At 38.8% G+C, this 24,255-nt stretch overlaps 1 long non-coding RNA gene across 3 annotated transcripts in view; it reads left to right on the forward strand.

Annotated features, from left to right (window-relative positions):
• Positions 1-24,255, forward strand: part of LOC135316524 (uncharacterized) — a 247,559-nt gene that overhangs the window by 142,860 nt on the left and 80,444 nt on the right. For all 3 annotated transcript variants that reach the window (XR_010375781.1, XR_010375780.1, XR_010375779.1), the window contains one exon: positions 8,737-8,785. This is a non-coding gene — a long non-coding RNA (uncharacterized LOC135316524). The remainder of the gene's footprint in view (positions 1-8,736; positions 8,786-24,255) is intronic.

Below are 24,255 nucleotides of genomic sequence, written 5' to 3' on the forward strand. Positions count from 1 at the left end.
TGGTTTGTTGGGGTTTTTTCGCCATTATCTCTCTTGGGTATACATATTGAGATACCCAGCAGTGCTTACTGAAGGCTTTCAGATGTCGGGAGCCAGACTTTCCCCTTGTCCTTTACTCCATATTAAGATAAGTCACACACCTTTAGATTAAATTAAAAGGGTTGGGTTCCCTCTCTGTGACTTTTGGGTTTAAGTGGAGATTGCTTCTGATTTTTTTTACTGAAGAGGGAAACTCTCATGACATGCAGTTTTTGGGAGCAGCCAGCAGCCCTCCATGGCAGGGTGAGAGGAAACAAAGTTTTGGCTTAAGCGGTGTGGCTGAGTTTAGATGCAAATGCTGCAAAACCGTAGGTGCTGTGTTGGACTGTGCTGCATGCCCAGTACTTCAGAAGCCTCCATTGGATTTTAACATGTGTATGTGCTTTGTTTCTGTTGCTGCAACTCTTCTTTGACTTCTTTTAAATTAGAAGACATGCCAGCCTCCATGCTGTATGCCTATTATTAATAATGTTTATGTATTTTTTCACTCTCGTATACTTTTGTATGTAAATTGGCTATCGAATTCCACCCTCAGTTTTAACCTGTAATAACTTCATGGCTTACAGTGCAATTTGCACTGCTGTAATTTAGATCAGAATCTGGATGCATATGCAAATGTGTGCATGTATGCACACAGGTAATGCCTGCTTTCTCACATATATACACGCATATATATGTACACGCACACTTTTGTTTTCCAGTTAAAAATGAGTGAGAGGAAGAATCTGCTGATTATTTTTATGCTAAACAATTTTGGAGCAACTAGCAAGGGGAAAATAAATAATTTCATGTTGTAGATGGATTTTGGAGTCATGCATGCACATGCACATGCGCACCTTTACAACGTATTCTGGTTCTTGTCAGTCCCCAGCAGTAACTTTTCTCCTTTCACCTGACTCGCAATGCTGAATTTTCTGCGTGCCTCAGATCTCATTTTTATTTCACTTTGGGGAAAACGGAGGCAGGGATGTTTGGAAAAAAAAAAAAGAAAATAACAAAAAGAGGAAGAAAGAATCCCCCAAACCAGCAGCCCCCCCAGCCCCTGCTTCTATACCACCAGTCCAAACGTGGAACACATTTTAGCAGAAGTGCCCCAGCTCTATCGTATGTGCTGTGCAGAGTCATCATGGCCATGGTGCATAGCTGAGAGCCGGAAAGCAAACAGCTGCTGTAGCCTGATTTGAGTTAAAATAGTGTCAGTGTTTAGTCTGGCGCAGTGCTTCAGGAGAGATTGGCAGCTGGGTCAAACAAAGTCATTCCATTGGCTCCCTTCCCAGTAAGCTTCTGCTAGTATTTAGGTACTAGTGCAGCCTAGGCCCCTTTTCTCAGGGATAGCCTAACATCTGACCGCACCCTCTTTGCTTTTTAAAAAATGCCTTTTCACTCTTTAAGATAAATCCACTATTATACAATCTGCCACTAATTGTGTAATAAGACTGTTTTTTCTCTTGAAAGCTGACGCATCCTGCTCTCAACGTGGTGTAGAAAGCAGGCTGTTACAGTGCTGGATTAATAAAAGGGGCCTTTATGGTTTGTGAAAGAATATCTCTGTGCTTAGGCAGGAAACTTTTTGATCCACAGAAAAGCCAGACGACATCTAGGTAAGGCCGGGTATCAAATCTGCTTTTATGGGATAGTGGTGCAGCGAGCGCTGTTAATTGCGATTGCTTAATATTTGCATGCCCATTTTGATAAGCTTTTTAGAAAGTTTAGGAAATAGCTGCTCCCGCGTATTGAGCTCTTTCTCTCCTCCCCCTCCTCACTCCTCCTATGCCTTTAACGCTTGCAAAATCTTGTAATGATCTGCTTAGTTTTCGCCGAAAGACGCGCGGGCGCCTCGCTTCTTTTTGGAGAGGGGTTTCTTGCAGAGGCGCCCAGCAGAAAGTTCTGCTGTCGGACCCAAATGCTGTTAAAAGTAGGGTGGCTGGGGAGAATTTACAGGGAAAGCTCTCAACTGTTACTGACTGCCTGTGCAATCATTTAAAAGTAGTTGACAACTGCTTTGAACTAACAAGGGTTTAATTACGGAAAAGTTTAATGTGGCGATGGAAGGAATATTAAGTAAGTTGTCTTTGTCTCATACTTTTTAATTTTAGTTGTTGCTTTAGCCTGTTGGGTCACATTTTTTGTCAGCGCTGAAGGCTGCCATGAATTGGTAATGAGGGCCCCTTTTGCACATGATTTTGGCACTTGGCCAAAATCAACTTCCCAACGGCAAGCTTTCTCTAAAAGAACCTGAAGCATTTTTTCTGTGATTAGGAATCATGTCTGAAAGCTGCCACAACCAGTTGTGTAGGCACGTCAAAATGACTTTATACAGTATATCTGAAGCATTTGGGGGGTGGGGGTGGGGGGGGGTGCCTGTTTTTTCCTCGTGTACCAAATTGTTGCTATTATCATTCTAAATTTCCGGAGCTTACACACCTCCAAAAACCAGGCTACAGGGAGCTAAGGCATAACGAGGATCATTTGTGCCTTTATATTTTTCAACATGCCAAAGCAGCCCTAATTGTCACCTTTAAACAGGATACAGTATTGGGGGTTGCTTAAAACACTTGTGGACATAAAGCAGATGAATCTTTAAACTTTTAAGCTCAGTAAATTATGCTCACTGAACAGTAAGTAATGACATTTTCGAGAAGTTTCTTTGTTTGAATTGTGCGAGTGAAGCTTTTTGATATCCCTATTTTTAAAAATAAATGCCTGGATCCACTGGAGGGAAATTTGCAAGGAAAATCTCGGATGTGCCTTTGGATTTATCCCAAATTTATTTATTTGAAATCTGGGTATGGGTCTGATCTGTGAGACAGGGAGCAGGAGCTGTGTTGCCCTTTGTTGTTAAAAAGGGGGAAAGGGAGTTAGTCTAAACATCAATAAGGAGCTGCGAAAGTTCACGTTTCAAGTGTGCTCAGAGTTTCAAAACTTGGGGAGATCACCAGTGCAATAAATGGGTGATTGTTCCTCACTGATATTATATAAACAAGCCTGGCACTGTAAGTGAATACATTATTATTGTACACTTGAACGTTCTGAGAATTTAATCTGTATTTAACAAAGCAACCCAGCAATTGGAAATTAAGGACCTCCTTTTGCACGCTGCGTATACTCTACCCCAGCGTCTCTTCCGTGTGCATTCAATGTAGAGACAAAATGTGTTAGGCAGCATTTTTGTTAGGCATTCTTATTTTACATAACAGCACTTGTGGCTAGAGCTGAGGAGTTGCTCGTTTCTTCCTCTGTGTCTTGTTTACTTATAAGCAATACCATACTTCAGCAGCAATATCGATGTGGAACAGCCTTTTCGCACCTTCCCCTGCCCCCCGCCCCCCCAGCCTTGCTCCCTTTTGCAGTAGTTCCTGCTGTTAAAATGGGCTTTGCAGGTATTGTCTTTCTTCCGTTAAACAGTACATTTTCTGCAAGGTGTTTGTGTGCGTGTGTGTGTGTATATGTTTCCTTTATTACATAATGCAAGACGTAGCTAGATTGGGAAAAAACCTCAAGCTTTATAGGCTCTTCAGTATCTGTACTTTCATACAACTTGCCTGGGAGAGTTTGTTCATTGTTATGTTGCAGGAGACTGAGTTACAATACTCAAAAGTCTCCTACGAGTTTAACTATAACATGCTGTATTTACAATGAGAGAAAGCAGACAAGATTAACATGTTGAAAAAAATAGATGGAGAACAGTAGTAGAATAAAATGGATAGGACTTAATTGCAGTTTTCTGGGATTTTTAAAAAGCTTTACGACAGAGAAAAATACATTGCAGCTGAATCCCACTTCAATGTAAAGCATTGCCAGAAAATGACCATACTGGATGCAAAAGTAAACCTGATAGTAGACTTTTCGCAAATCGTTATGGAATTTATTTGCTTGTGTGTGGAAGTAATTCCTCCTGAGTTACTAAATTAGCTACAATTAGTATAAAATATGCATATACACATCTGGTTACTGCAAAACTAACTTTAAAATGTTTTACTGTGATATTCCTAGTTTTACCTAGAAGGTTTTACTGTGAAATAATAAACACGTGCTAGTGCACTACTTCTAGAGGTTTTCATTTCTGTTTTGGTTGGTGAAGGGTTGTGTTATAAATCACAGCACGCTAAGCTCCAAAAACTTTGTGAGCAGTTTCTAAATCCAGAGTCAAATTTTGTCCGATAGAGTGCCTGAAGTGTAAAACCTAATATATGAAGTAACAGAGAGTTTTGCTTAAGAACTTAAAACATTATAAATTTGGCTTTTGATTGCAGACACTCCATTAATGTTTTCCTTCGTCAAGAAATGTATTGTCTGGATGAGCATACAAAGAAGTCATGTTTCCATCACATAAATCAGCATTCTGTATTCATAAGTATTAAATATAGAGTTTTAAATGCATGGATAGTGTATTCTCTTTTTAAATCCCAAACTGGTAGATCAATGTTTCTTCTTTATAGTTAGGTTGATAAATAACTGGTTAGTTACTTCTTCTGAGACTACAAAAGGTGAAGGATATTAAGTATTCTCCATTATGCCATTTTTATTTTTAACAGCCCTCAGGAATAACGTCTGTAATCTTCCTACTTGGAGGGCTTTATATTTTCTATTTGTTTGCAAACATAGCATGAAAGACTGCAATTATAAAGCTTAACTTTGTTGTCATTTTGTATCTTAGATTTTACTCCATAGAGCTGTTGAACTCCCAGTTACCCATTTCAGTGCAGTAAAGCAATTTATTCTCCATTCAAAATACAAATTCTTGCTTTGTAGTTGGCATTTTTAATGACCGTTAGACATTAATATTTCATGTTTTAGTAGTGCAGTGTAGGTGGTACGTATTGTTACACATTTGAATAAAAGTTACAAATGTATTTGTAAAATCCTTTCACTTATATAAAAAAAAAAACCAACCCCCTAAACATATTGTCGAACACTTTCAGTTTATCAGGAGAGCATGAGGTCTTGTAAAAATAGCTTTATTCCACAATAGATTCTACTGTGTGTTTTAAGACTTTAGAAATTAAATGGGGCTGTTTTGTTTTGTCTTGTGGGGGGTTTTTTAGCAAGCATTTCATTCATATAAACTAAGCACTTTATTTTATATGTTCTGAACTCCAGCAATGAGATAAATAAATTGCTGCATTGGATGGAACATAATTATTGAATTTTGGCAGAACTTCAGTGAACTCTGCCATGAAAGATTAATGTGCACAGTGCGCTCTTAGATTCTAAAGTAACAGAATAAGATAAGGGGAGTGCATAACAGGCTCCAACCTTTGTGGTTTAGAGAAAATAGAAAACGATGGGCAAATGTTAACTTTTGGTATAAACTGCTAATGATAATATTTTGTCATCTGGGTGATAAAAACTACAGGAGGAGACAAGAAAATCCAATTTAACACAAATTCTCTCAATTTCTTTCTTGCTCGGCTTCCCATTTTTCTGTATTAGAATAGCCACGATTGCTCTGTATTCTTAGGAAATGGAGAACATAGCAGGCAGGCTACTTGCAGTATCCAGTAATGGAATGTGCTAATGAAATCCCTCCATATCAGCATGTCGTATGTGGTTTTTGACTACAATTATGATTTTGGTTTGTGATTATGCTATGGTGATTTCAGAATACAAGTAAAATTGCACTGGCTGGATGAAGGCTACTTATAGTACTGTTTGTTATTACTCCCTCTTCTTTCTCTACCAAACCTTGATGGTTTAAAGCATTTGCTTCAATTGACAAATTGTGGTTATAATCATAAAATCACATTCCTCTTGGATTTTAAATAATTATTGTGCCCAAATAATGTTTTTAGTTGAGAACAAAGATGCATTGTCCGGCCAGTCAAGCTTCCTGGGCGGGACCAATAGGGCTGCGAAGACTTTTTAGTATTTTCAGTCAGTTAGCTGTAGGAGAGAACGGGCACGATATCAACCCTGCATTGGGGAAAACGGCTGTGGCTTTGTTGGCGGTACCCTGCTCCCGGGAGTAATCTCCCTGCCTGCTCAGCCTCCCCGACACCCTGTACCTAAGCCCAGGTGTTTTCGCTTTCACAGATGTGTGCAGCCCTGAGCACCAGCCCCTTGCCCTGGAGCTCGTTTCCAGCGGGTCTCGGGGGCGCGGCACGATGGGCAGCCTCTGGTGTGGCTGCAGGCATACGGTCTGCCTGCTGGCTAGTTATGGGGGTGCGGCTCCAGTGCACCCAAAATGTCTGGAATCAGAGGGAGTTAGGCAGGGAGGATGCATCCATGGCGTTTTTTTCTTTCCTCTGTTTGTTTGCTCCTTGCTTCCAGACTGTTAACCTGAGGCTACGGCCGAGTGCGTTCAGCTCAGTGTTTTAAAATGGCAGGTATCCAGGATCTTGGATATAATTCATGACTTCAAAGACATTTCTGCTCTCCTTCCCAGTCACATCCTTAAGCACATGATGACAGCGTTATGAGTGGGATAGTTAAAGATGTATAAGGGCAAGGAGCTGATCGAGGGCCCATTGCAATCAGCAGAGAGAATCCCCTGACTTCGTGGATCTTTGGATTCGGCACCCTGTGACCTGGCTGTGCCGGGATGCCAAAAGCTGCATCGTCCCCCTTAGTTCCTGATGGCACTAGCGTGACTGGCATTTCCATCTTCCTCAAGCAGCTTTGCTGTCTTCATTGGCACTCCTCGAAGAGGAAGGCTTACTGAGTAAAAAAGGCTTGAACATGCCTTCCTTGTGTTGTAAAAAAGCAGACATCCGCGTGCTTATTTTGCCCATTTGCAGTCTTTTCCCTCATCGTTCTCCCCTTCTGAAAATTACTGTTGTGGCTGACCTTGATTATATCAATTCACTTCACTATTTCAAGCAGAGTTCAGAAAGTGCAACTCCCTGTCTTCTAGTGCTTCCCTATTTAAATGCTGCATTAGATATTGTATGTCCAAGATGAAATGAATTTACATTCTGGGTCTATTATTTTGATAATTAGACATAATTTTGTTTTAGGAAGGTTGATTTCAGGACACCTTCATCTTCATACAAAAAAAGCAGCATATTTTTATCTTTTGTAGAGTACCATAGAGTGCTTCAGTCTCTGTTTGCCCTGCAAGTGTATGTTGTTGGAAAACCTTTAACAAGTTATATTCAGAATGTGCCTGTATTTTGAAGTAGACCATGATCTTTTTTTTATTTTAGGTTTAAGCAATTCACAGAAATGAACATTTTAATTTTTTTTAGCCATCTAAAATTAGTACGACAGATTATAGAACAGGAGAAGGAATATTATGCCTTCTTTGCATGGATAATAAATGTATTTGCAATGTGAAATCAGGTTATGCTTTTACAGCAGCGGGGTTATGGACTGTTAACATGTTCAATCTCTTAAATATTATGAATGTTTTTGCAAAAGTTATGTGTACGACCCAGTGAACACCCCCTACATTATTTCAATGCATAATACTTGGGTGAACGTTTAAATGCCTGCCAGGTGTCACATGGGAGGCTCTGAGTTGACAAAAAAGGGTACACTGAAGCAAATCCTGCTGTTCCCTCTCTGCTGACCCTGAGAGTCCTGCCGGCTGCAGAAGCAGCAGCTCTCCTGGGTGGTGTGAGGCAGCGGCACCGGGACGCTTCCACGCCTCGGTGCGGCTGTGCGTGGCGGCGGGGGGAGAGCAGCGGGAGGGCAGGAGCGAAGCCGAGGTACTTGCGACTGTACAGATCAGTTGTTGTTCTGCCTAGTAGAGAGGGAGCGCGGCAGCTGTCTCGGGATCCTGGGCTGAGGTCTGCCTCGAGTCTTTCTCAAAGCGGGACAAGTTTCTTTCAGCTGTAGTCCCAGAGTCCTTGGCAGCATGCGGTGAAGTTACATGGGCAGCGCACGGGCAGAGGGCTCAGTCCCGTGAGGGATCCTCTGTGGCTTCATGAGTTACTGCAAAACTTAAGTCCTGAATTAAAGGCAGAAAATACGAGACAGGTGAATGTAGGTTTTTAGGTGTATAACAGTGTGGAAACTTTTCCTTCAAGCACAGTAACTGATAAGCAGATTAAATTATGCTGAAGTGATGTTTGGGGTTTTTTAGTTAACTGCACATTGTGCGGGTCAGCGTAGCAAATTATCCTAAAATATAGTCTGTAAACTGTGCATGTTACATTTTGCCAAGTTACACATGCTGGTGTCCGTTTCTGACGAGTCTGTCCCCGGGCATGCCAGCTCTCCCAAGGGCTGAGCGTTAAAAATGCTCAACCTTTCTCTTCCACTATGATACACAAAATTTTGTGTGTCAACTTTATACTCTTCCAAAATATTGAAAGTGTGTTGTAAAGAAGAAAAGGATTCCACCGACGTCTGAAACATTTCTTTTTTTTTTTATTTTTTTTGTCAGAAATGAGGAACAGTGATGTAAAAAAGCTGTTACATTTGAGTGGGGTAGGGGGGAGTAGGGGAGGAAGGTTAAGTTTAGAAAACCCAACCTAGTCATGTAACTCACAATGTTTGCAACCTATGAAAATATTTATGACAGAATTGAAATACCCTTAGGCTGACAGATCACAGTTGAAATTGCTTTTTGTGATCTCAGAGCATGGCTGAAGGAACAAGTATGTTACTATAATACTCCTGTATTAACAAATATTGGAAAGGAGTTCCAAATACTTACAAGGTATCTCATTTGGGGGCATACGTTAGTTTGTTAAATTCCAGTTCCCAGACTGGTAATCATGATTGTTAATGTGTATCTTTTATGACTTTCAGAGCAAGAGAAGCCAACTTTAGGAGCATTCATATTGTGGTATCCTCAGCGGTAAGTACCCTAACTGCAATCAAGTTTATTACATTTTTGTAGAGTAGAGGCCTTTTCGAGACCACACTTGCTGCAGCTTAGTCACACAACAGCTTCAAATGTCGTTCTGGAATAATAGGGTAGTAATGTGATATACTCTATAATGAAAATCAGAGTAAAGCACAGGTGGTTGCTAGCATTTGTGTGGTCAGATATAAAAGCTTCACTATGGGTACAAGCTACTGCTTTCCCACTTGAGGAAAGTATAATTAAAAGTGGTTTCCAGATGTGCTGGCACACATCTGCCGTTTTTAAAAGTGAATTTTACAAATACAAATTGAACTGTGTTGCATTCATCATTATAAAGCTGTTGATGGGTTTTCAGGTAGTAAAAAGGTTGGAGGCATCAACACCCCCACTGTAAAACTGAGGTGTCTTTAGACGACAGACAGTAGTGTTTTATGTTCACATTGCGTTCTTAGGATTTTCTGTGAGTAGTTCGTAGCTGACCTGAGGCAAATATGCAAAATCTATCTGGGCAAAAATTAACATTTACTTAATGAAAACATGAGAGGTGATTCCTTGCTAGTGATTTTATTTGCTATCAAATAGATGCAGCGAGTTTGGGCTTTTTTTTTTGTTTATTTTCAGTGCAGTGAAATAAAAGCTACCCTAAAGCATTAGATTTCTATTCCTTTATCCTAATTTTCAAGATGTGTAAATGGTTACAAAACAAGAAAAACATAATGTGCTGAAAATTGACCTTTAATTTGTCTCAGAACAGAAAACAGAAGAAACTCTGTACTTATAGGCTTACATAATGATCCTTATTTGAACTATATGGAAAAAAATAGAACAAAATTCAGAAAAGGTGTTAGGCTTTAAAATATTGTTGAGAAGAGATTACAGATCTTTTGATTAGCTAAACATAGATTTTTAGGACAAACTGTCCTCATAACCAGCTAATTTCATTAGAACTAGTATTTCCCCTGGAAATGCTATTAAAATAAAATCCCTGTTTCAGAAGAAAGTTTTTGCAGCTCCAGAAGTTTTAGTTACTGCTGCTGCTTGGAACAAGCACAACGGAAGAATGCCGTGCCTGCCATCTTCTTAATGACGTTTCTTCCAGCACTGCACGAATTACTGATACCTATGTCTTCCAGTTAATTTTGAAAAAAATGAAGGCTGGGACCTATGAGCCTGAGGGTCAGGCTGCTAAATAATAAGAGAAAATTTTTTAAGATGCTATATGTAATATTGCCTGACCGTTGCATATATTTCCTTTTCTTACTTCTGCAGATGTGACTTGTAGCATTCCTTGTCAAGCGAGAGTCTAATCCTTAATATTTCATTTTAGGGAAATACTGTCACTGAGTAACTTAAATGTTTTCTGGATGTTTCCTCTTAGTTGGACTTTTCCGCATAGAAGTTACTTTTTCCATTTAAGTCTCTCTTTCTTGACTAAGCAGAATTGAAACCCTCTTTTGAAGTGTGAAAATATTGGAACACTTTGCAGAAAATTGAGTTAGTCAGAAAAACAGCTGCGCAGATCAAATAATTTTAAATATAAAATGTAAGATGTAGTCTGTACTTAAGTTTTTGGGTTAACTTCTCTGTATGAAGCATTGTAAGTGGTTACAAAGGCATTGACAGATTTAGTGAGGGATTCAACGTGCAACCTTGGTAGTAAAGGTAGCAAACTGTCCTGTGCGTTCTTCTTTTCTGTAATAACATAATAATGCGGTAAGGTCCTAGTGCTGGTACATGAGAGTGTCTGGCTTGAATATTTTCACGTCTCTGAGACAGAGGGTCCAGCTCAGCGCATGGCATCTGATCTGTGCCTGGGGCATCTTGAGAATACAATGAGACAGATGATAATCAATAATCAGGATATTAATAACTTCAGAGTGAAAATGCTGATTTCAGCAATGTTGGCTGCTAGTACAGCAGACCACTTTTTTTACGTTGTATTGACCGTGTCCATTATAAATGTTCTATCTTGATATAAAGACTTCAAATTTGTGCTACCAGTAACTGTTTACAAGTATGTATTTACTAACACATGCACCTACATTTAATATTAAATCTCATTAAATCACTGTTTGCCCAGAAGGTAGGATTTTAGCACCCAACTGTTATAAGTTTTTGGGTTTTTTTCTTCCCCCTGGCAAAATGCCGTTTGACATCAAACCTAGAAATGGCTACAAAAATACATTCAGATGTGAAGATGTGCAAAATGAACACTACCTAGGCACTTAACTCACAGTCTGTTGCAATTAAGACTTGTTTGTGGTCACTCCCCTGAACTGGCTATTCACGTCAGAGACCAGCCCCAGCCAGACCCACAACCTGGCTCGAAATTTTGTACATAACCTTTTTGCGTAAAAGGTCAATTTTCATCAAAGCTCAGATGGGTTAGACAAAATAAGTAGCTTACTGATTACTTAAATATCGGGGGGTTTATATCCTTGGTAACTGCAGAATTTTGAGTGCTTGTTGATTAACTGTATTCTTATTAGTTGTAAAATAAAATGCTGTCCTGACTGGGGGAGGTGTCAAAAAGTATTTTGGGGCTGTGCATCACGGGGCATAAAGAAGGCAGCTTACTGGATGGCAAAGATCTTGCCTTGACCAATAGATGCAGAAGACAACCCACCAGGGACATATCTCCCCACAGGTGCACGTAAGGTCCAGTGTACCTAAAAAAGCTGAGGCAATACTCTTCTGTGGTCTCAACCTCTACCAGACACTGAATAAGATTTTATAAGAGGCCAGTGAGTTGATGACTGAGAGTGGAGAAACTGCTATGTATATATGATACTGTTGCTGCTATTTATTGCCAATTTTGCAAGGACATCCTTTTCTGAACATCTATATCCTTGGTTTTGGTAGTATTCCAGAGTTCAACAAGTGCAATGCACCCAATTTCATCCAGAAGAAATTTGAAAATCTCTGCTTTTTATTGCATTTTATCTGTATTTAGAACTTTTTTTGCCTTGGGCCTTGAGTTGTTGATTTTAATATTTTTTTTCGTATATCAGGATCGTTGCCAGCATTTCTTACATCTTCCAGATACCTATTCTTCACCTTAAGTTAAAGACTTCTCTCTGTGGCTTTGCAATTTGTTGCTGTAAGAAAATAGTCTATAATGTTAGAAATCATTGAGTAAGGCTTTGGGAAGAGTAAGCCACAGAAAAAGAAGGACTCTCTAATATTAAGAGTGTTTTTAAAAAAACAAATCCCTAATGATGAAAAAATTAATGGAGGGTAAAGAAAGATACATTCAAAACATTTCTAAAAAATTATTCTTCAAAAATTTTCATGACATGACTTTACAGAACTTGAAGAAGGATCAGAAATAATTATCCTGTGTGTCAAGATTTTTTTTTGAAATTTCAGAACCTTCTCCTCTCTGAAATAGTAAAAAAAGATAAAATATCAATTATTTTATAAATAAAGGTCAGAGGGAAGGTGAATCAGATTAACTTCAATATTTAATATCAGTAATTTTGAAGTATTTAATTTTGGTTTGGTTTTCTACATATCTGTTAGTCTTTGGGGGAACAAAAAAACCCTAAAAAAAAAAAGGAGGTACTTTTGGATTTTAAACCAGCACTTTTTCATCTTGAAAATATCTAAATGGAATATTGGAGCAATTTCAGTATACCCTCCCTTTTTTTAAATGGCAAATGAATCGACACATTTCCTTGCAAATAACTTTGCTTTTAATGAACCAACCTTTTCTAAGGGAAAATTCTCTAAAGTATTTCCTGCTAACTGTATCATGTGACAAACATATAATATGTTTTGTACTTCTTTAATCTTTGTGCTTGTGGTTTTGTACAATGTGAAACATTAACAAATTATCAATTTAAGCCATAAGTTTTCCTGTTCCTTCTTAGAGAGAATGAAGTAGATGATAACAGAAATATATGGAAAACCTAGTTCAAAGACACTGGCTGTGGATAAGCCTCATTTACTTATGTAAATAAGACCACTGAAACCACCAAAAGTTGTGTGCTTAGTGATTTACTCAAAGTCAGTATGTTACACCATGGTAAATATACCTTATATGAGACCTGCACACAGGTCATAATGCTGCCAGTAAGCTTGAATACAGCCACGCACTAAGTTGCAGCCCTGAGCGTTCATCTCCTTTCAGTTTTGCCCCAGCTCCTGGGAAACTTGTGCAGTACCCACCTGTAGCCAAAGCAGCGTTACCTACTGCAGCGTGACTACCAGCAAGACAGAGTCCTTGGGAAACCAGAGGTGGTCTCCACAGAGGCCCCATATCCTACTGTCCGGCTGCGTGACTCTAGGAACTTGTCTTCTCCCAGCATCAGCCCTCCATTTAACTAGGCTGAAATTCCATGGTATTGTGCTGTTTCCTAATATCATCATGTTGAAATGCTTCAGCATTGTTTAAGGAAACCTTAAAGACACAGCTCTTCAGAGGGTTGTCATTCAAACTGATTATACCATTGCTTTTTAAATATCTTATGAGGAATATCTGCTCTCAGCCAGAAAGGTGGGCACCGTGCCTTCTATTCTTGTGCAGGGTTGCCAGTTGTGGCACTGAAGATGAATATATCCCCTCCCCACCTGTTTTGCTAAGACCATTTCTATATTCTTTGCTAATCAAGTGCTTCAGGATTGAGATTACTTCTGATCAGTGCTGATTCAGCTACTAGAGACACTGAAGAACAAATGTGTTCTAAGTATTTATTATTTGAATTTTCTGTGATGCAACTGAGGGAGCTTTTTATTTTGAGCTATCCAGCCTCTTGTTAGAACTGGCTTCCAAGTTCAGATGATTAAAGCGATATTGTATATCTCTGAGAAATGAGCTTTAGCCATTTAGGAACAGGGTATAAGTTTCTCTCTCTGCCAGTAATTCAGTTTAAATGGACGTCTGCACCGTGAGTGCAATTGCTGTTGACACCCCCTGCTTAGTTGTGAGTGTGTTGGTAGTTTGGAGTGCAATATCCCCCTTTGGGCACTGTACAGCAAAAAGGAGGGAGAGTACAATGATGGTAATCAGAGGTCTTGAAGATCTGATTTACAAGGAAGGTTTGAATGAAGTGGAGTCATTAGCCAAATGTGTTAGGAAAGACAAGAATAACTGGTGCTGCCTTGTGGAAATGGAAGATGATCCATTGTGTTCTCTTCAGCCTATCTTCCCATTCTCTCCATCATTTCCCCTGTTCAGCTATTACTTCACCCCCACCCACCCCCAGCACACACAGTTTTTTAATGTTTAAGGGAGAATTTGTGCACACAGCTTCTCACTGTTAAGCCTGTAAAGGGTTGGTCAGAAAAATTTAACTTCTTTCATTATAATAATATTTCCTGCCTGGCCTGATTTGTAAGGCAAGAGCTACTTTAGTGGATGACGTTTGGGAAAAGAAGTTTCTTCAGCCTTTATCATGGCTCCTTTTTGCAGTTGTATTTCTTAGTACAGTGCCTCAATACCTGCATTGCTTTCTGAAATGAGGAGAAACAACCCCCCTGGAGCTCTTAGTCCAGGAGCAAATTCTCTGTGCTCTGTTTTTTCTCCATCCATAGGTCAATTATACCATTGCATCTGAAATGTGCCACTGAAAATTCAATGAGAAAGCTCCACTTCAGTATAGCTTAAATAAAAGGGAGTACTTACTAGCGGATTGTGGATAGGTAAAAACAAACAAACAAACAAATAAAACCCACAAACAACCCAAAACCTGAAACCCAAAACCCTAACAAATTATAAGTTATTTCAGCTTCAGGACGGCAGCTTCCTAAACGGCTAAGAAAGTGCCTATGGGAAGATCCTGTACTTACAGAATAGTTGAAAATAAATTGGGGTTTGAACACTGTGATAATTTTGTTTGGATTTTACTTTAGCCACTAAAAGAAACAGACATGTACAATGCTGAGAATGTGTGTCTACTGCTAAATAAACCCTTTTGCACATACAAAAGGTGAGTGCATACAGTCTGTGTTTTGCCAATGGATTCAGTAACATACAATGAATAAGCTTGGAGAACATGCAAATGACAAACTCTTCATAAAAAATGGTAGACTGCAAAGTCTTGTTATGCTAGCTAGAGCTGCAGTAGTCTACCGTATCTTCTTGTAAAAGATGATGGATATTGGACACTGACAAATGCATCAAATACCATCAAAGTTATGTGGGTGGATAGGTAATTTCTTGTCAAAAGTGTTCAAAGTAATGTTCAGATTCTTACCTTTGATGTGAGCTGGGGATTTTGTAGGGCAGAATGTGTCTCATAACATGGTGAAAAACATTGGTCTGTTTCCTCCTGAGCAACCAGGTATCTTACTCATTAAGCGCTGACTGTTTGCCTCAATGCTCTACAAGGTAAACTTACAGCCCCTGTCTGCCAGGAAGCTCTCACACTGGAAAGCAAACACAGGCAGGAGACAAAATATACTGGGACATCCAAAACAAGACTGTTGGAGCAAATAGAAAACATCAACAAAAATAGATGGAGTAAGGGAGCAGAAGGTGTGTTGGAGATGTTTGTTGTCTTTGAAGAAAATGAAAAAAATTGCAATTTGTGGTGTTCTGCATGTGAGTGAAAAAAACGAAAAAGAAAATCCAAGCGTGTGGAACACAGGGGAGAAGGTGCTAATGTAAAACAAGAATATAATTAATGATGGAGTAAAAACCTTGTGGTCTAAAAATATAGCAAGGATGTGGGCAAGGTAAGGATTTTACAAAGCAAATTTAGGTGGAAGCAGGTTTCCATAATACATCCCAAAATGCTAGGAACTGTGAGGATACTAAGTAAAAGGCGTGCACTAAAATCTTATATATTAAATCATGTTTTCAAAGGCATATGGAGCTCTTTGCAGTTAAAGATGCAGCTAGATAACATTAAAAGATGACCAACTGATCGCCATGGTTCCTGGTCTGTAGTTAGAGTTAAGTTTGGTAAAATTAATCTCTCTGCAAATTTATAGTAGTCCCACAGTATTTCAAGAAGAATCTTGGAAAAAATATTTTCTAGCCAGCTTATTTTTTAGCAGTGTAACCCCCTGAGTGGTGTGGACTTTGAAAATCCACTCTTCTTTTTGTCTTCTCAGGTAGAAAAGTTTCTCTTCCCTTGGGTTTGGTTAAAAAAAACAACCGATGCACAACAACAACAACAACAACAAAAACAAAGGAAGAAAGAAAAAGAAAAAACCCCAAAACACAAATCTTTGCATGCATTAGAAACAGACCAACTTCTCTTTTTACAGCGTTTATCCCATCCGCTTTTAAGTTGTAGAGGAGACCATAGTTCCCTGTTTACTTTCATAAACTGTTTGATCCCTTGTCAGTCACAGTCTTCCCAGGTTTTTCCTGGGTGTACCTTCAGCTTTTTACTACTGAATTCAACACACTTTTTTTGCAGGTTTTAGACAATGCATTTGATGTTGTCTGTACCATGATCTTTTCCAGGGTGTGGTTGGTCTGCTGAGGTGCTGAAGAACATCTGTTTGAACACCTCAAAGACGGTAAACAAGGTTGAAATTATGAGAGGGCCAATGTAGGAAGTAAGCAGTATCTGGCCTTTCTGCTGCCTTACCATGCTGGGCTTTTCACTCAGAGTATTATTATTCTTCTGAGCACAAAACAACCGATTTTTGTGGTAAACAGTTATTTTTATATTCTTTTTAAAAATTAAGAAAGTGGAGAGAATTGTTATTGCCAAAAATCCCAGAGAGGATCAGTATCAAAGGAATCCGAATGTAGAAATCTGAGCTTGCAGTGGGAATAGAAGGAAACTTCACCAGAGTATCTCTACAGTAGATGTCAGACTTGTGATGAGATTGTGGAAATCAGGGAGCAGAAAAGTAAACAAATAGGGGTCTGTTGTGATCTGAAATTATGAAAAAGGAAGGAGGAAGGGACACCACAAGGAGGTGGATAATCTGGGTAAGATTTCAAAGTTTTCAGATGATACCCAGATCAAATCTCTGTGGTCTTTGGCATTTTGCCTGCTACAAAAAAAAAAAAAAGTGCAATATTCCAGCTGAGAAATGTATGTTGAAAAAACTGTTTTAAGCTGAAATAATTTGGTAGAATGTGTCCATGAGTAATGAGCCAGTAAGCAGTGAGGAATCTATGACGCAGTCTAGAAAGTGAACTCACAGTTTTACGGCAGCGTGGGAGACTGCCAATGTACAACTGTCAGACCAGAATAACTGACGGGTGAAATAAGAAGCGAGACTGCTGCTTTACTACATCTGTGAGGTGGCATTTCCGGAAAACAACATCAAACAAGATTTTTGGTGCTAATAACCCCAAATAGGCTTTTTTCCCCAAATCTCAATTTGGGAATTTTAAAAATGTTCTGGAGTGAACCATGTGTCATCTCGCAGAACATCTTCTGGCCAGACCGAAGTCACTTTCTTCCTTATACACAACATGGGTAATGAGGCATGACTGAGAACAGGAAAACCCAGCTTTCAATGGGATATATAGGAAATACTTGAAGAAAGATTTCCAAAACAGAAGGGGAAATGGCCTTTGAGAAGGAGACGCATCAGGGCCCATTATCCCAGATTTACAGTACTAGTTCAGCAGTTTTCTATTTATTTTCCAGTCACGTACACTCATTTCTGTTTTTCTTCTTGATAGCTGTACATACTCAAAGCCTCACAGTTAAGACAAGAAAACAGACCCTGAATTTTTTGCTCTGTTGATTCTGTAACAACTGATCTCTTCTCAGCAGTTTAATGTGATATTGCAAAAGTTAGCAAAATGGACTGTATAAGTTTGTGTGCACTATATCCTGATGAAAAATATACCAGAATAAAGTTCAAAGGATTTGTTTCCAACACATTCATTAAGAATAAATTAGGAAAGAATAGCGGTCTTGTTACACAGATGTCTTTTCATTTATTTGGGTCCACTGATGGTGAAACACTTCAGTCTTTACCTCTGAGAACGCCAAAGTGGTGACAAAGTGATTTTCACCACCTTATTAACAGCAAGCAGACAAAAATTCTAACTGAAGTTCAAATGGACTTCGGCCTGAAATTAAGAATTCAATTTTGAAATCAAAGCTTTCCATGTGGGTTTCCCATGAGTTTTGTTTTTTTTTTTCTGTTTTCCTCTGTCACTCACTAGTACAACTACTGCACTTTCTTCTTGTACATTTTTCCTTAGAGCTCTTCCTTCAAAAGGACAGGGTGCTCAAAATGCTGCAATATGAAGCCTGTTGCACTAGAAAGCTGTACAAGTATCACACACAGGTATTCCATTGGCTACCTCTTCATTTTGAAGTCCAGTCAGGAAGTTGCTTTTCTGGATTTTGAGACTCTCCAGTGCTCACTGTAATATCACTTTGGGGCAGCTCAGTTTTGTCCCAGAGTCACTCCTGCTTCCACCTTGCTCAGCCCCTTCCTATTGCTCATTTCCAGTGTTGCTCCTGTCTCTTTCTGCTTGTTGGAAACACACGGTAACCTTTGCATCACGCGTTTGCTGGACACCTGTCTGTTTGTTTACTAGCCCTTGGTTGTTGCTTTTGTAAAGCTAATACTGGTTGCGAGGCGTAGTGTTTAAAAAAAGAAAACAATGAAGAGGTGGCATAATGTCATAAAGTTCTTCTGTTCAATTAAGTTAGTCCAAATTTATGTTTATGCAGGTGATTAAATGAGTTCTGCATGTGCTTTTCTTACAGTGCAGTGCTTTAGCTCAGCTGGGTCTGCCTTTACTGACGCAGCACAGTATTTCCTAACAGTTTGCATTAATTTCTTGCTCTTATAGTTCACTTGTAGCTTCTGAAGAATTTCCTGTGGTTTCTAGGGTAGAGGTAGAGTCCGCTTACTGTGCCTTCAGTGGAGGCAGACAGAAGTAGAAATTAGTAATCATTCACTGAAATCCTTTGATTTTGTGATATCGTTCTCAGGCATCCATTCTGGGAGAGTTTGGGGGCTATTTCCATCATGTAATATAAAAAGACAGTTCAGAAAAAAAGGCAGCTGGAATTTCCCTCTGGAAAAGCCTCTCTCTCTCCATCCATGGGCATGGAAACATGTTGTCTTAGCTGTGGTAAGTGAAGTACCACAAGTTGAGCAACAGGAAAATCATTGCCCTTTGTTTTAAGCTCTTGTAGTGTGGGTTATTAAGCTTGAGGAAAATTAGAGGAAGATTCTCATAACTAGTCTGAAGCAAACTTCAAAATTCCCACCTCACTCTCTTCTGCAAGGTTTGAAGTAGTGCCCTGTCTTCTTATGCTTTGAGATCTGCAACACTTTTTCATTATGGACAGTGCTATGTGACTCTAAACAATGATCCTTCTCCTGTATTTTAAGCTGGGAAGAACAAGTTCTCTGTCACAGAGACCATATTGCCCTATGATATTTGCTGAAAGTTTGTATGTTGCAAAATTCTCTCTTAGGTATCTGGAGATATATTTTAGTCAGTTTTATGCCTCAAGATCAACTCTTAAATCGTTATAGCTTTGATTATAAATTTAAGAAAATGTCAATATGTTATTTGAAAGACGAAGCTAAGTATGGAAGTTGGCTGGTGCCTTTCCACAGAGCAGTGCTCATCATAAGAAGGGTGCAAAAGCTGCCATTTCTGTGGGAGTTTGTTTCAAAACCTAACCTGAGCATAGGAAATAAGAGAATTGAAAAGGAGATTGTACTCAAAGGATTGTCCTTTGCTTTTCGCACAGTACTTAAAGTTCATTCCTGCTTTTTTTCTGCTCATTATGAATACACAAACGGCATCCTGCAAAACCTACTGCGACGCATTATTCTAAATGCCAGTCAGATAATATATGAAGAAATCTATTACATATCAGAGAGTAGGACTGGAGCTGAAAAAGAGACATGGTCTGAAATGCCCTTGTGTAGCTGAAGAATGGCATTTCACAGCAAGTTGGTGTCATCAGAAGCTGTGAGCACGAGTATTTACAATATCTTTAGACAGCATCTCTCTCTAGATATAATGATTCTGTGTTTCTTTGAAACAAGCTGTCGTATTACCTGAAAAGAATTATTTAGTATTTCATTAGTGTGATACAAAAAACTTATTTAAAGAGGCAATTTTTCTTTAGGTCTGCAGGTGGAAGGTGAAGCCAAACAGAACTCTGACAGGTGCAGGTTGGGGTAAATAATGCCTTATAAACCACAATTGCAAAATGATAAAGCAAACCGTATAAAAATGTGGAACTGGCAGGTAAACTATATTGTTGGAAAATTATTGAGCCAGTGAGGTCTAGAAATATGTTGCTTCAGCAGCGTTTCCTCAATTTTGTCTCATAAAAGTCAGTGTTTTTGAGTTAGTTTAAAATAATGGATATCCTGAGCTGCTTATATGGACTGTCTGTTGGAAATAAAATCAGCACACGTTTTGGGAATTGGATTTTTACATTACAATGTCATGCCCTGTAAGATGACTTTCAAGTTGTGCAGAGCTTATATTCGCAGGTCCAGTAACTGCGTGACGGGGCAGTAGATGGAGCTTGGAGCTGTACTAGACTAAGTTTTAATAAATCCTACAGCAATAATGAAAACTGATCTGCTCTTTCATGGCTAAACAGGGTTCTGGGATTTCAGTATGTTGAGAAGTATTGGCTTCACAAGCAGCCATGTGTTTTTAATTCAGCAGTCTTAATTACAGGAAATTTAATGATAATGAATAGTAACAAAGAATAAAATAAAAAGAAAAAAAAGTCAAAATAGAACTTAGTTTCCGTCCAAAGGAAAGAAGCATTTTGGTAATAAATTGGTGCCTTTACATTGGAAAATTCATTTGTTGTACTTAGAGCGTATATGCTAACTGTTAGCAGTTGTCCTTTATTTCATTTTTGCTTTCCTTTTTATTTATTCTTTGGTTTCCCTTTGATGGCTACAAATATCTATTTAATAATTGGGAAAACATTATGTTAATGCATGATCCTAAACAGGAAGGCAGCTGGTGTCTAAAGAGTTTGGTAATAGGATATCAGATTTTGTCACTCCTATAAATTCAGTAATAAACTTAAGCAACATTTTGGCCCTGTTGAACAAGAGTTTTGCCATTGACTTCAGTAGAATCAGAATTTCATTGCTGGGGTGTGATAAGTAAAAGCCTGAGCCAGAGTCTGTGGCAAGGAGAGGAAAGCTGCCTGTTGGTTTGCCTTGGTGGAGGCCTGAAGCCACCTCCTGACAACCGCTCAGCTGCCCATGTTTAGACTGAAATGTTCGTAGTCCCTGTGTCTGTATCGTAGATGGATCCAACCTCTGCAGCTCCTACCATACTCAGTAGACTATCTGATGACAGAACAGGCAGAAAGGTACATAGTCTTTTGGTTTGTTTGCTTTTGCTTTCCAGAAGTGCTGGAAAGGCAGTTTGGAGGAGTTCCTGATGCTGTGCCCTCTCTGCCTTAACTTTTAGTAAATAAGACTTCAGTCTCCCAGTTTTGTAAGACGTCAAAGAATGAAATAACCAGGAAACAAATGTTCAGCACTTGGCACCAAATTAAACATAAGGATGATAAAGTGTAGAATCCTAAGCCTGGAAAGCTGGCCAGTTAAAATACCAAATGATCCAGTTACAAATAAAAGACAAATTCGTATTATTGTTGGGGAACCGTTGAGGTCCTTTGTTCATAGTGATTCATTGAGTGAAGGAGTTTAATGGACAACAGCAACAGCAGCTTACATTAGACATATTTTGTTCAAAATTATTTTTGATCTAGACTATAATCAGTTAACTATAGTGCTCCTCATGTCAAATGTTATAGCTAAATTAATAGCTTTACCTAACTGCTGGTAGATTTATTTATGGGCTGCATATCGCAACAACATACATAGATTTATGATGTTAATAAAAAGATGAACTGCCTAGTGATGCAGCTTGTCCAGTAACCATTATTGTGCATATAGAGTCAATCAAATTTCAAAAATACAAATTTGCAAAAGCCTGCAAATTTCAAGTAATGATTGACAGTGTCATTCTTAATTTTCCACACCTTTATTAAAAATATCTATTGAATTAATTCTGAAGTGGACTGAAACTTCCTTTTAACTTCAGTGTAATTATGCTTTCACTTTAAGAGGTGTTTCTTCATAGCCCTTCTTATGAAAAGTTCGGTAGCAGCAAAGATGATGCAGTAAAACTTCAAAACCTATTTTGTAGCCCGCTGCATTGTTTAAAGAACAAACAAAAAACTAAAGGGGTTGCTTTTCACACCTGATGCCTTAGGTTTTAAAGTAATCTCCGTGCTTAATTTCCTTTTGAAATTAAACAAAAAAATGTGCAGTATTTTTAAACCTTGAAGATTTACACTGAATCTCACCCAGTCATTTCTGGTTTCTCTGTACATCCTTACGAGTAAAGGTCAGGACACTAAGATAATAAGGATTTCTGCCATCTTTTCTTTATGTTAGTACATCTTAATTAGTTTCCTCATTTTGTTGTTCTTGGTGTCATGCCCTCAGCTACGTGCTAAAAATTAACTGGAAAGATGGGAAGGCGTGTTTATAAAATAAAGAACTTTAGCCATTTGAATTTCTTATGTTTAAATATAACACATTATGTGCATGATGTGTTTACAGGCCTGATGTGATGCAGTACAGAAGATGGAGCTGTACTCTTCTCAGTGGTGCTCATTGAAAAGCCAAGAGGCAATTGCATTTAAAAATAACTTTAAAAACCCAGCTTTTTACTGTGGGGGTGGTCAACACTGAAACAGGTTGCTCAGAGAGGCTCTGCAGTTTCCATCCTTAGAGCTATTTAAAACCCAACTGGACATGGGCATGAGCAGCCTGCTCTGGCTGACCCTGCTCTGAGCAGAGTTGACCCAGGCAATCTGCTGAGGTGCCTTCCTGCCTCAGTCTTGTGTGTGAGTCTATAACATGGTTTTGGCCAATGTAAGAACTTCAGTAACGTAGGTTACTTTAAACTAATAATCTTACAGATACACAAATTAAACAGATTCTGAATTTGTATTATTTGCACTTCCATGATGTAAAATATGTAGATAATATGTATTTAGGGTAGCATTTGAAACCATTCTTAAACTAGAAGTTGGTGACTCTGTTACTAAATTAAAAATCAAAGGTTTGGGTTATTTTTTAATTGTCATTATAAACCAGTGGTTTCTGAAGGGTAAAATCACAGAAGTTGAAAAAGCAGAAAATTCACAATGTTAATACCATGTTTAAAAACATGTCCTGGAGGCAGACATGAACTAGCTGAAAAATATGTAAATTAGGAGCTCTTAAAATGCTGAGTTGCACGAATCATTCGTAAGATCTCTGGATGCTGGCTTTCCACTCTGTTTTTGTTTTCACTTCTACTAAAAGCGTGTGTTCCCCTTGAAGTTGGCCCAGTCTTTTAGGAACTTTGCTCTGCCCCGATTCTGAAAACTCTACAGTGCATATTTACATGCATCTTAGTTAGCTGAAGACTTCAGTGGGGTTTAGCGTGCAGTATGGTGATGTGGCTAACGTATTTATTTCTTGTACTGTCGTGGTACTCATGGGCTGAGCCCAGAGCCCCTCACTGTGCTAGGGGCTATGCAGTACACAGCTGGAGATGGTGCCTGCCTGGGGAGCCTCTTCCCAAACAGAGTGAACTGCGCAATAGTCCCCACCTATGATATTTGTACCCTCCACCTTCCCCCAGCTTTCTAAGGGGTATTTTGGGGGACATCTTTCCTTGTTTTAATTATGATTTTGTAGGGAAACAGATCTTGAAAGTAAAAGGGACACAGAAGAGAGGAGAACAAATTGAGGAAGTGGTGGTATGGCAACATGGAATATCAGAATGAGCAGGTGGAGAAGTGCGGCTGATGTCTAAAATTTGCATGCCAAAAACTGTTTTAAAAAAGATCAATAGTTGTTACCTGCTTGCAGTAGTTGATAATGCAAAAGTACAGCTTCTTTCTTTTTTTTTTTCTTTTTTTGTAATTTGTGGGCAGTGTATGCCAAGAGTTGTGTGAAGAGATCTGGCTTCTAATATGGTGCCCTTTTGGCTGCATCATTACCTAATGTCCTCTTCAGTAAACAAAGAAAAAACAAATTTATAAGCAGGTTTTTTACCTTTAAATTAGCATTGCATTTTTAGTATTTGTTTGTTTACCTTTAGAAAAAATTACTTTTTTTTCCCTGAATGATAGTTTAAAGCAATAAATTGAAACTTTTACTAACATGCATTGACGTGCTTTAATATATTCAGAGTGATCAAAATACAGTACAGAAATCACATATGCTGCTCTGCTGCAACTTTCAAGGTTCAATCCATCATTCTGGAACCCAGGGGGCTGAGATTTGACATCCTGCCTAGAAACCATACTTCAGATTGGCTGGAACTGTGCCATCTAATGTTCAGGTTAAAAGAGCAGCTGTAATTTGTCTGGCTAGCACTTTAACTATGCACAGCAAATCATAAAACCCATTTTCAGTAATAAACTTGAAGATAAAATAGGTACATTTGCTTCATTTCCTGATCCATAGAAGATTTTCATCATTTTGATACAATACCACTTGGAGTTTGATCT

Source organism: Phalacrocorax carbo, chromosome 1, assembly GCF_963921805.1.
Source record: "Phalacrocorax carbo chromosome 1, bPhaCar2.1, whole genome shotgun sequence".
NCBI classification, from domain to species: domain Eukaryota; kingdom Metazoa; phylum Chordata; class Aves; order Suliformes; family Phalacrocoracidae; genus Phalacrocorax; species Phalacrocorax carbo.